Here is a 14,061-nt window from a genome sequence, read left to right as displayed (position 1 = left end):
CTTGGTTCTTTTGATTTCCCAATCCATGGTTTTCATTGGTTCTTTTACAAAGTGTAGACTTTCATTTAACTTGATTTCATCGAGTGAAATAACAAATGTTTTATCGGATAGACACCTCTTTAGATTAGATATGTGAAAGGTGGGATGAATGTTATTAAGTTTTTGTGGTAGTTTAAGTTTATAAGTACAAGACCAATTCTGGTAAGAATATCAAATGGTCCTATGTACCTTGAATTTAGTATTCCACGCTTTCTCAAGCGTATCTTGTCCTTCCGGGGTGAGACCTTCATATGACAAGGTCATCAATCCTGGAATTTCAAGGGTTTTCTTTTATCGAAGCCGTAGCTTCTCTGATTAACTCTGGAAGCTTTATGTCGCTTCCTGATTTGTATTTGGTTTTTGGTAGTTTCTCGGATGAATTCCAGATCAGCGAAGGTGCTGTGTGGAAATTGGATCTCTAGCTAGTTGCATATTACCTAATTTAGTCCAGTGCAGATAAGATCTGCACTTGTGACCACAGAAGGTTTCGAATGGAGCAACTTGAATGCTAGCGTGATAAAGGACTCGACTAATTGGTAAATGGGTATCCCATTCTTTACCATAGTCGATCACATAGGCTCATGACTACTCTAGTTCCTAAAGCTTTTTGAGTGACTGCCTGAACTAGGAGATGATTCTATTATCTCTGCGGAGATAACAGATATTGGAATACCGTGCACTCACACGTTCTAGTCATCTTCTCTACTTGCCACATTTTCAGGTTTCAAGGCTTCTTGTTGAGCCTCCTTACTTTATGTGCACAGATTTGAATGGGTTATCATAGTCAATGATTGGCTCTACGACTTGGGTACTCTTTCCGACTTAGGGTGTCAGCTACTATATTGGCTTTGTCGGGATGATAACGAATTTTGAATTCGTACTCATTTAGTAGCTCGACCCACTGTCGTGGTCTCATGTTGAATTCCACCTGGTAAAATATATGATGAAGGATTTTGCTCCGAAGTTCATGATAAGACTCGTACCTGGCTCATCCACCATCACCTCGTGTATACAAGTCGTATATAATTTAGATTTCACAAAACGTTCGGATGGGTGACTTTGCCCCAGGTCCACAACCAAACAAGGAACAGGAGTTATGGCGGAATTACACATCCTTAATCTTGTTAAGTCTAAATTATATACCACTCGCGTGTATACACTTAGCAGCGAGGGTTCGGCGGAGGTAGGTGAGTCATCGGACAGCTGGCGAGGGCGAGGAGTCAGCAGCCACGCGTCGGTCATGCGAGGGGTACACGGGGTGAGCCTTCGGACGTGGAGGCTTCTGAGTGGGCCGAACTTCGGTCCAATGGGAAGAGGGTATGTGTCCGAGGGGGTGTCCGAGAGGTGTCCGGGGGGTGTCTCATGCGAAGGTGTTGGCTTCTTACTGGACCTCGGCTGCGGTCCAATCAGAGGGTGACACGCGAGACTTCGGTCTAATCCAATGGTACCACGTGGAGGCTCGCATGCGAGGGTGACGTGGCAGAAGGATGACTATGTGATTTTTCTCGGTTTTTGACCCAAAAACTTCTAAAATTCGTAACTGTTGCATACGAACTCCGTTTTTGACGTTCTTTATATGCACGCGTAGGTAAAATCATACTCTACGACTTTCGTTTAGACTTCATTTGCTGATTTTGACTTTATTTTTAATATTATTATTTTTAACAGACCGGGACAGGAAAATCCGTTAAAAATTCATAACTTCTTCATCCGGCGTCCGTTTTCATCTGTCTTTTTACCGTTGTACTACTTTTGACGAGACCTTCGATTTTCGTTTAAGTTGTGTCGGCTAAATAACGATCGATTTATATTTCGAATTTTTAGCTGTCTACTGCTAAACCGAAACTTAGAAAAATCATAACTTCCTCATACGAAGTCAGATTTTGACGTTCTTTTTATGAACGTTCTTGGTTTAACATATTCTACAGCTTTCATTTAGATTGTTAAGGCTAAAAAGACTTTTATCGAAAATTCACTTTGTGCTCTGAAAAGTGTTTTGCCGGTTTTGTCGCGGTTTTTCGATTGGTCATAACTTCTTCGTTATAACTCGGATTTCAGTGTTCTTTATATTTTTGGAAACCTTGTTACAAACTCTACCACTTGGTTCATCCCAATTATGATTATTGATCAATTTATTTTTGACCTATATTTGACTGGTGTCACAGATTGCCATTTGGATGAATATGGGAACAAGAAGGCTCAAGTTTGCTACTTGAGTTGGGACAAGTATGATGAAGACTGGAGGAAACCAAAGAAAGAGTGGCTGCCATATGATGAGTACAAGAGGCAAAAAGAAGAAAAATTTAAGCAGACAGGCCGAGGCTTCTACCAAAAAGAGTAACCACCAGCCGAGAGTCTGGCTCACGACAGGCCGAGTCCAAGCATACAAGAGGCGATGGAAGGAGCAGAAAATCCAGCTGGTGATGGACTCATCTGAAAATTCAACATAGGAAGCACGGAGTCTGGCTCACGACTCCATCAAAAAGAAGCGCTTCTCGGGAGGCAACCCGAGTTTGGTTTGCATTTTCTTTTCTTTTCTTTTTAGCTTTTGAGTTTTTGATTAGGAATGTTATCAAGTCATCAAAAAAACACTCTTGTTTAGTTCGAATCCACTTCCTCTTTATGGTTAGCTAGCTATTATGGATTATCAAGTTGGTCACCAATTATTATAAGGGTCAGCGAGTGGTAGTTCGAACCCCAAGTGGGGGAGAACTGGTTATCTACGGCGAGGGCACCAGGTTGGGTTCAGGGTTTTGTTCAGCCGCCAGGGCTCGGTAGTATATTCAGCACGGGTGTACGGGTTATCTGGCGTATGTGGTGGATACACGTGTTAGGGATCAGGTCTCAGTTTCAGACGTTCCAGTCGTCTGAGAATTCGCCGATGTATTTCCGGAGGAGTTACCCGGAGTTCCTCCTGAGAGGCAGGTCGAGTTCAGGATCAACCGCGTACTCAGCCTGTTGGGCTTAGCTATTTTGGGCTTCGGGTATTGGGCCATCTGTTGGGACTTGATGCTTGGGCCCTACTGGATCATTTAGATAAGTGTAATTGTGAGCTAGTTAGAGGACCAGATCTTTGGGGTAAGGCCCAATAAGGGATTTGGGCCCAATTTGGAAATTAGGTCAATTATGGGCCTTGTATATTTGGGCCTTTGGATCAAGAAATTGGAATTGGGCCATGGCCTAAATTGGGGAAAAAATAAAATGGACTATCTGTTGGATAAGGTGTCTAAGTCCATAACTATATTTGGTATGTACTTGACCCGACCCGGCATGGTCCATTTGGGTTGCATGGAATCATGCATTTGGATAAACTAAAATGAGAGAAATAACACTTATGGTTTATTAATATATTATAAGTTCTAATATATTAATAATATTATTTAATTAGTATTGATCAAGAATTAATCTAGATTTAATTAAGTAATCAAAAGGAGACTATTTAAATATATGGGTTGATTGTGTAAATCATCCATACTTGTATAGTAGGCTAGATGCTCCATGGATTATCAAGTTGGGCTAAGGTCCATAGGATGCTCCATGGATGCTCCATGGGAGTTACAAACCCATGGGTCATGGAAATGAAGATTCATGTTACATTAGGGTTTATATGGTGTAACCCTAATTGTAACACACTATATAAAGGATATGAAGCTCACCAAAATCGACTACTAGAAGCAATAGAGAGGGCAAGCCGATTTCTATGTGTGACATTCTCTCTTAAAGTTTATTCCAAGAGCATTTGGTGTTGTGTGCAACATTTGAGGCATCACACTTGGGGTGTTAGGCTCTCAAGGTTTTCAAGGAATCAAATCAATTACAAGGTATGTAACTCTAGCTATCTTTTATGTTCAAAGTTCCCCATGTATGCTAGATAGGATTATGAACCTTGGAAAAGTATTTTGCATGTATTTTAGACAAACATAGATCCAAGGTTTCTAGGGTTGCATGTACACCTTAGGAGTGTTAGAATGATAAAAACCCTACAGTGGTATCAGGGCCTAGGCTTGTTTGTTTGATACTTGATGCAAAATTGTGAAAAAAACTCGTTTTTATGCACTCTGGAGCATGAACTCGCCGAGTCCATGGGGGGACTCGACGATACCATGAGTAAACTCATCCTACTCGTCGAGTAGGTTCATGCACTCGACGAGTAGGAGCCCCTTAGTGCAGTTTTTCGAGTTTTGCTGCTGGAAATGGACTAGAAACATTACCCTAAACTGTTTTGGTGTTTTAAAACTTGTTTTAGATGGTGTAATGGTTGTTCTAATCCATTTACAATGGCTAATATCAAAATTACATGATTATATGTGTTCATATGTTCTTGAAATTTTTGATATGACGATTAATGTTCTTATGAGTTCTTGATAGATCATAGGAATTACTTGTTTAATGCTTAATTCATTATCTTTATGTGTTTTAATGGAGTCCATAACTTGTCGTCAAGTTATGGATAACCAAAAGTCACTTTGTATTAAATCCATTAAAAGAACACATAAGTTACAAAAATGAAGAGTCTTCATTTTAATAACTCATAAGTTATGAATTGAAAGGTTTTGTAAAGATACAAAACTTGCCCTCAAGTTTTGGAACATGTAAAATCATCTAGTAAACTTTAGTTCCAACCCCTAGAATTTTAAAAAGTTAAAATTCAACCGTTATACTTTATAATATTATAAGTTAATAATATAATATATATATATATATATATATATATATATATATATGTATAAGATCAAGTCGTTTTACCGTTAGTAGGCCTCATTCACGAAGCCGGTCTATAAGGGGGTATAAGGTTGTTGCCTATAAAATGGCAGCTTAATGGGTGTCCACTCTCACCCACCGCTTCCTTGACTGGTGGAGGGTCGTTAGCCGAACGGGTAGGACAATGACTTAAAATTCTCATTAAAAGTATAATGATTATTATAAAGTAACTAAATGTTTTTTTTATAAATTCCCAATCATAGTTACTTTAGGGAAAATGTGAATAAGGTGCTAACCCATGAAATTACACTTTGCACTTTGATTAAGTCGTTAGTGGAGCGTGTGTGGTTAACCGGCACACTAACTTGGACTTAACAAGGTAGGCAAAGGGTGACTTAAGGTTTTTCATAGGTCGGTGGAGCGCGTGTGGTTAACCGGCACATCTATTAAGTGAAAAACATTAAGGGTACCAAGTAATTTGCATGGTTACTTCACACCTTGTTTTGTGATCCTCGGTATCCCAGTCACAAAACATGAAGGGCACACTCGAGATTGAAACATGCCATTGAAAAGTTCAATGAATCTCAAAAGAATCTAGGAGTTTCTAAAAACCAAATAAAACCTAATTCTTATATATTTTGTTTTTCATGGTGGAAATTGGTGAATCGTCATTCACCTACCTTTCAAATATGTTTTAGCTTAGATTACGACATCCCTCTTCTAAGTTATAATATATTGTGATTGGGTCCTAGCCTTAATATTACATTTGGGTGTTTTATTAAGGACTATCTTTATATCTAAACTAAACTTGTCTTTTCTTCTTTTTCAGATGTCTTCCAACAATGCTGCTTCTGGCTCAAACCCTACCGGCTCCTTCTCTCTCATGAACCTTTATGGGAGAGTCATCTTTGATGGATCCAGCTTTACAGATTGGATCAGGAACATCAGTATGGTCACTCGGTATGAGAACAAAGAATATGTTCTCGACAAGGAGCTTAAGGTACCCGAGCCGACTGCTACTCCTGAGGAGATCGCTGAATATGAGGCACATGAAAGAGATGCTACCAAAGTGGCATGCATCATGATGGCCACTATGACAGCCGAGCTCCAAAAGTCCTATGAGGACTACTATCCTTTTGAGATGCACCAGGATTTGATGGACCGCTACCATCAGAGTGCTCGTCAAGAGCGATATGAAATCATCTCCTCCATGATAACAACCCGGATGAAGCATGGTGAACCCATCACGGGCCACATGCAGACAATGCAAAGGTATGTGGACCGTATGATGAAGCTGAACGTGAACTTCCCCGAGGAGTTGGCAATAGATATCATTTTGCACTCCTTACCTTCGTGTTATGATCAATACCGCATGACATACCACATGAACAAGGAGGAAGTTACCCTCAACAAACTTCAAGGACTCTTGAAGACCGCCGAAAGTGGTCTTAAAGGTAAGTCGGTTGTTACCAATCCTACTCCTACTCAAAACTCCGCCCCTGTCTTGGCAATCGGGAAAAGTAGAGGGAAGAAGAGGAAGAACCCTTCGAAGGGTACCAAGGGTAAGACCCTTGATGGCTCCTCTACAAGTGGAACCAAGAAAGGTTTCGTCACTCCTTCTTCTGATCTAAAAGAGGCTGAATGCTTCTATTGCCATGAAAAGGTGCACTGGAAGCGGAACTGCCCAAAATACCAGCAAGATCTGAAGGATGGGAAAGTAAAACCCAACCATGCAGGTATTTACACTATATTATCTAATAACTCACCCTATTCTAACTCTTGGGTCCTTGATACCAGCTGTGGTATTCATATTTGTTCTGATTTGCAGGGACTAAGAAGAAGTGAGAATGTGGAGCATGGAAAGATAAACTTGATCATGGGGGATAGGAAAGCTTCACCTGTCACCAAGATTGGAGTTGATACTTTGTTGCTAAGTAGTGGGTTTACTTTATATTTGAATAAATGTTGTTACTCGCCTGAAATGGCAAGAAATATTATTTCCTTTCATGCTTTGTACAAACAAGGGTTTACCTTTTCTTTTGATAATGAAATTGGTGGAATAAATGCTTTCTTTAATAATGTGTTTATTTTAAAGCATTACCTTGTGATGGTGTGTATGAAGTTGTGTCTGTTGTAGATAACTTAGGAAATAATGTGTTGTGTATTGATTCTACTAATGATAATAACTTGGATAAAGCATCATTATGGCATTGTCGTCTTGGACATGTAAGCAAGAAACGCATAGGCCAACTCCAAAAGGATGGATTCTTGGAGTCATTTGACCTTAAGTCAGATGATAGTTGTGAATCATGCTTGGAAAAATGACAAAGTCACCCTTTACTGGTTCTTGTGCAAGGGGTGAAGGTTTGTTGGATCTAGTGCACACAGATGTGTGTGGACCCTTCAAAACTGCCACAAGGGATGCTAATCGTTATTATGTGACTTTTACAGATGATTATAGTAGATATGGACATGTCTACTTAATTAAGCATAATTCAGAGACTTTCGAAAGGTTTAAAGAGTTTAAACAGGAAGTGGAGAATCAATTGGGCAGGAACATTAAGATGCTTCGATCCGATCGTGGTGGTGAGTATCTTAGTACAGAGTTCCTTGACTATCTTAAGGAATGTAGGGTTGTCTCACAATTGACACCTCCCAGGACACCACAGTTGAATGGTGTAGTTGAGAGGCGTAATCGAACCTTGTTGGACATGGTTCGTTCCATGATGAGTCGAGCTTCGCTACCAATCTCATTCTAGGGGTATGCCTTAGAGACTGCCACCCATATCCTTAATCTGGTCCCTACAAAGAAGGTTGCCAAAACACCCCACGAGATGTGGACTGGAAAAGTTCCTAATCTAGCCCACATCAAGATTTGGGGTTGCGAGGCTTTCGTGAGGCGCGAGACTCACGATAAGCTCGAACCTGGGAAGCGAGAGGTGTATTTTCATCGGCTACCCACAGAAATACTTTGGTTACCTCTTCTACAGACCTAGTGAAAATGTGGTCTTTGTAGCAAGGAGGGGTGTTTTTCGAAAGAGAGAGTTCATAAGCCAAGGAAACAGTGGGAGGCAAATTGACCTTGAATAAATTCAAGAGTCAAGTGGTGAAGGAACCTCAAACCCTATCAATCAACCTGAGGAGGAAACTCCTGTTGATCCAATTGACGAGTCTGTACCTCTAAGGCGTTCCACGAGAGTTAGGAATGCACCTGAGCATTACTATGGATTCCATATTACTGCGGAAGGTGATACATTTATCAGTGATGGGACACTGGTAAGTCTGGATGAACCTAACAACTATGCGGAAGTCATGGCAGGCCCGAGTCTGCTAAATGGAAAGAGGCAATGGACAGCGAGATACAGTCCATGTATGACAATCAAGTTTGGAACTTGGTTGACAATGTACCAGGTCGTAAGACAGTTGGGTGCAAATGGATCTTCCAGAAGAAGACCGACATTGATGGTAATGTACACACTTATAAGGCGCGACTAGTTGCAAAGGGCTTTTTTCAAACTCTGGGAGTTGATTATGATGAGACCTTTTCACCAGTAGCCAAGATTAAGTCTATTAGGGTATTGTTAGCCATTACTGCATTTCATGACTATGAAATATGGCAAATGGATGTCAAAATCGCTTTCCTTAATGGAAAGTTGGCTGAGAATGTTTACATGAGTCAGCCAGAGGGTTTTGTCAATACAGAGTACCCTAATAGAGTGTGCAAACTTGAGAAATCCATTTATGGATTAAAACAAGCACCTTGCAGATGGAATCTTTGCTTCGATGAGAAAGTCAAAGAGTTTGGCTTTTCGAGGAGTGAAGATGAATCTTGTGTATATGTCAAGGCTAGTGGGAGTATAGTTAGCTTTTTGGTACTGTATGTAGATGACATACTACTCATAGGAAATGACATCCCAACTCTGCAGGAAGTTAAGTCCTGGCTTGGGAAGTGTTTCGCTATGAAGGACCTTGGAGAAGCTGCCTACATTCTAGGGATAAGGATTCTGAGAGACCAGAGTAAAAGACTAATTGGACTTAGTCAGAGTACCTACTTGGATAAGGTGCTGAAGAGATTCATCATGCAAGATTCCAAGAAATGAGAATTACCCATCCAGAGTAACGCCATATTGAGTAAGACTCAGAGCCCGAGTACCGAGGCTGAGATAGAAAAAATGATTCGAGTACCTTATGCTTCTGTTGTAGGCTCGATCATGTATGCTATGACTTGTACTCGTCCTGATGTGGCCTTTGCCTTGAGCATGGTCAGCAGATATCAGGGGAACCCTGGCAAGGCTCACTGGACTACGGTAAAGAATATCCTCAAGTACCTGCGGAGGACTAAGGACTGGGTCCTTACCCTCGGTGGGAGTGATGACTTGAGAGTTGTAGGGTATAGTGATGCTAGCTTCCAGACTGATAGGGATAATTTCCACTCTCAGTCGGGCTGGGTCTTTACCTTAAACGGAGGAACAATTACATGGAAAAGTTCCAAGCAGGAGACAGTGGCTGATTCAACTTGCGAATCAGAGTATATAGCAGCAAGCGAGGCAACAAAGGAGGAAATATGGCTGAAGAACTTCATTGGAGACCTTGGAGTAGTACCAGCTATAAAGGAGCCTATGGGAATTTTTTGTGATAGTGAAAGTGTAGTTGCCTTAGCCAAGGAACCAAGGGATCACGGGAGATCCAAACACATTGACAGAAAATACCATTTCATCAGACATCGAATAGAAGAAGGACTCCTCGTGGCAAAGAGGGTATCATCGGATGAGAACCCAGCAGATCCCCGCACGAAGGGACTGAGTAGGGCTAAGCATCTCCAGCATGCAGGGCGCATAGGGCTGAAGGATGATATTAGTTTTAGTAGTTAGATAACTTTGAAATTTGTAAAGTGTAATTGACATTTGATGATGAATAAAAGGTGTGTTTATTTATAAGTAAAGTGTTGCTATCTTGTGTCGATCGTTTACTATCATTTCTTTTACATGTTTTGACTTCCAGAATATTTATGTTATCCACAGTCGGTCATATGTTGGAAGTAGATATGAATTAAGACTGTCATGAAGTTGGCATGTAGAGGGCTATGTGGTTAGACATAGCAAGAGATGCTACAACACTTCATAAGTGCTCATACGTTCTGAGTATTGGATTCAACCCACGCTCGCTGGTATCACTTCATGGAATTTATCTCGAGTGATCACGAGACGGTAATATCATATAAGTCTTCAAACCTAGAGATATGATTTGTTGCCTATGAGTTGGTTATGCATTGATAGCACGAAAACGCACTGGTAACTCGATGTTATAAAACGTGCTTTTGTGTGTGATTAAACAAGTAGTAGAACAAGCATATGAGTCGAAGTTTATCTGTTCCTTCTTGGATTAGAAGCGATATCTGGGCCCCTCGATGATTTTGTTTTGACCTATGTACCGGACCCAGTCAGAACTAAGTTGATATGTTCAATTAAGTTTTATGTCAAACAAATCGGAAAATCGGGAAACAAACTGCTGGACAATAAGTAAGACATTGTTCCATGTATTTGTCCAGCTGATATCTAGAACAGAGGATTATATGATCACTTATCTTAAATGGCGTAACATCATCTTCTCAGTTCCGAGAGACCTTGAAAGAGCTACGATTGCTGATCGGTTCCTGAAGTCATACTTGCAGCTATAGTTATTAGACTTATCCAAGTGGGAGACTGTTGGATAAGGTGTCTAAGTCCATAACTATATTTGGTATGTACTTGACCCGACCCGGCATGGTCCATTTGGGTTGCATGGCATCATGCATTTGGATAAACTAAAATGAGAGAAATAACACTTATGGTTTATTAATATATTATAAGTTCTAATATATTAATAATATTATTTAATTAGTATTGATCAAGAATTAATCTAGATTTAATTAAGTGATCAAAAGGAGACTAATTAAATATATGGGTTGATTGTGTAAATCATCCATACTTGTATAGTGGGCTAGATGCTCCATGGATTATCAAGTTGGGCTAAGGTCCGTAGGATGCTCCATGGATGCTCCATGGGAGTTACAAACCCATGGGTCATGGAAATGAAGAGTCATGTTACATTAGGGTTTACATGGTGTAACCCTAATTGTAACACACTATATAAAGGATATGAAGCTCACCAAAATCGACTACTAGAAGCAATAGAGAGGGCAAGCCGATTTCTAAGTGTGACATTATCTCTTAAAGTTTATTCCAAGAGCATTTGGTGTTGTGTGAAACATTTGAGGCATCACACTTGGGGTGCTAGGCTCTCAAGGTTTTCAAGGAATCAAATCAATTACAAGGTATGTAACTCTAGCTATCTTTTATGTTTAAAGTTCCCCATGTATGCTAGATAGGATTATGAACCTTGGAAAAGTATTTTGCATGTATTTTAGACAAACATAGATCCAAGGTTTCTAGGGTTGCATGTACACCTTAGGAGTGTTAGAATGCTAAAAACCCTACACTATCACCCTATGTTTGGACCTTTAGCCAAGATTGGTATTCAACTGTTGACTTAGTGTTCGTTTATTATGATAGTTTGGGATTCTCGGTGAGTCAGCAGTCGTAGATTTCAGTACAGTTCGACATTGTGAGGTGAGTTCTTCTCACTATATCAACAGGGTCTAAGGCACCAAGGTTGTCCCTTTTTGAATTGTCTCCTGGTTATAGGATGATGCTATGTTTGGTGATCTGTTAGATCTATATCCTGGTATATAGGATGATGCTATGTTTAGTGATCTGTTAGATCAGTATCCTGGTATATAGGATGATGTTATGATTACTGATCTGTTAGATCTGTATGACTGTCTGTACATGCTAGCTAGCGTATGATATTTATGTGTTGATTGTGTGATTGCGGGTGGGTTGAGGTGATCCTGCTTTGTGCTCTAGGCCAACAGACCCAGGGCGGCCCAGATAGACTGAAGGCCCATCGGGGCATACCAGTCAGGCCGAAGGCTCGTAGAACGGTCCAGACAGGCTGGAGGCCTGGTAGGGTGGACCAGACATGCTGAAGGTTCTGATAGTGGGTCAGATAGACTGAAAGCCCGATGAGGGCGGTCCAGTCATACTGAAGACTCTGTATGCATACTGTTTGTTATGATATTGTTCTGGTTTGTATGGCGTTGGTATTTTGGGGGAACTCACTAAGCTTCGGGCTTATAGTTGTGGATTTTGTTTCAGGTACTTCAGATGATCGCGGGAAGGCAAAGACTTGATCGTGCACCTCCTCACATTTTATGACTTTGATTTATGGGATTCTCTGATATGAAACTATTTTGAAAACATTTTTTAACAACTAATGGCTTTTGGATGTTTGAAAAAGTTTTAAATATTCATGAATTTTATGGATGTTACACACGACTTATGGGAGATGGTAGAAACGAAGGCTTTAGGTGAAGCATTGGATCAAAAGAAGTCAAAATAAGCCCTTGCCTTTTTGTTTCAAGCGATACCCAAAGACATGGTGTTGCAAATGGCGTGTTACACCGACCCAAAGCAAGTGTGAGACGGACTGAAAACATGGTATTTGGGAGTGGATCGGGTGAGAACGGCTCGACTTGCAACCTTAAAAAGGGAGCTTAAAAGTTTACGCATGAAGGAGGGTGAAACGGTCGATGATTTTGTGACAAAGTTATCCGGTTTAGCTTCAAAAGAAAGGAGTCTTGGTTACGAGCACGAAGAAGTTGATTTGGTGAAAAGTTTACTTGATTCGATGCCTAAGTCGTTTCTTCAAATCATGGCTTCAATAGAGCAATATTTCGAGTTGGGTTCAATGTTATTCGATGAAGCGATTGGTAGATTAAAGGCATACGTGGAGTGTATAAGAGGAACCGAGAAAGTGGAAGACACTCAAGGTGGGTTGTTGTTGGCTAGTAAGGAAAAATCACATGTTTGTAAGCATTATGGAAATGGACGTACAAATCGGGATGACTTTGGACGTGGCCGGGGAAGAGGTCGAGGGTCCTAAGAGAATTCGAGATGGTAATAAACGTATCCGGGATAAAAGTCACGTTAAATCTTACAAATATGGTGAGCTTGGTCACTATAGCAACGAGTGTCCAAGAAGAGGTGGGTCTCATCGAAGAGGAACCGACACTGTTTTGAATGAATGTTATGACTAAACCGATTAAGGGGGTGATTGTTGGATTAATCGGTTAGTTAATAAGGAAAATATTATTATATGAGGATAACTTTAATTAAATAATTGTTTTTCCTAGTTTTAGTATTAGATGAGGATTCTATTTTATTAGTATAAATAGATGGTATTTGTAGGTTATTTGTCAATCAAGTTATAAGTCTCGTTTTCAGATACTCTTTTGCATTCCAAGTTCTTTTTCTTTTCCTCGTTGTTTGGAGTTCAAATTTGCAACATCAAATTGCTTTATTGTTTTTATTATATTTACAATATCTGATCCCGAACTTGTACAGATGGTTCACAAACTTGTATTTGAAATTCACAAATTATATATATATATATATATATATATATATATATATATATATATATATATATATATATATATATATATTAAGAGTCACAAACTTCTACATGAAGTTCACAAACTTGCCCATAGAATTCATAAATCAGTATAGAAAAAATTCATATAGACTCTACATGAAATTTAGAAACTTGGGCGTGTTCGGTACGGAGCGTTTAAGGGGCTTCTAGGTTCTAGCGTTTGACAAAACGCTCTGTTTTGAACAAAAAGCCTTGTTTGGTGCTACAAACTTCTAATGTTTAGTTTAAACAAAATGCTCCAAATCCAAATGCTATTTCACGTAGCGTTTAACAAAACGGTACCAACTAGAAGTTACTCGTTTCCCGCTACAAGTTACTCGCTACCATCTATTTTTGCCGAACACGTCGTGTCACGACAATGCAAATATTGAAAATTGTGTCCTTACCTTGCAAATGGATGAATTTTTGCTCAAATTGTTTTCACACGATATAAACTCTACATAAAGTGTTCTATCTAACCCATGAATTGAGAAACCAAGATCTCCATGAATCACATGTAAGTTCATGAAAAAAAAGATGTATCTATAAACAAGACCAAGTTAACAATAGCGATAATTATTTGATGTTTTAGATTTCATTTTTCGACTACTAAAAAAATATAAAGCCTTACTTATAATTGTTACCATTAATTTGATTAAAAATTGTGACATGTTCTTAAAATAGAAATTATAGACAAACAAATTTTAAGAAAATGTATTCTAAAAATGTGATTTTGGAATAATTATCGTACAATCATTTGAAAAGATTCAGCTTGATTCTATGCGTTTATTAATTAATAATCAATTA

Source organism: Lactuca virosa, chromosome 5 (assembly GCF_052849685.1).
Source record: "Lactuca virosa cultivar CGN04683 chromosome 5, Lactuca_virosa_CGN04683_v6, whole genome shotgun sequence".
Taxonomy (NCBI): domain Eukaryota; kingdom Viridiplantae; phylum Streptophyta; class Magnoliopsida; order Asterales; family Asteraceae; genus Lactuca; species Lactuca virosa.
This window is presented reverse-complemented; position numbering follows the sequence as displayed.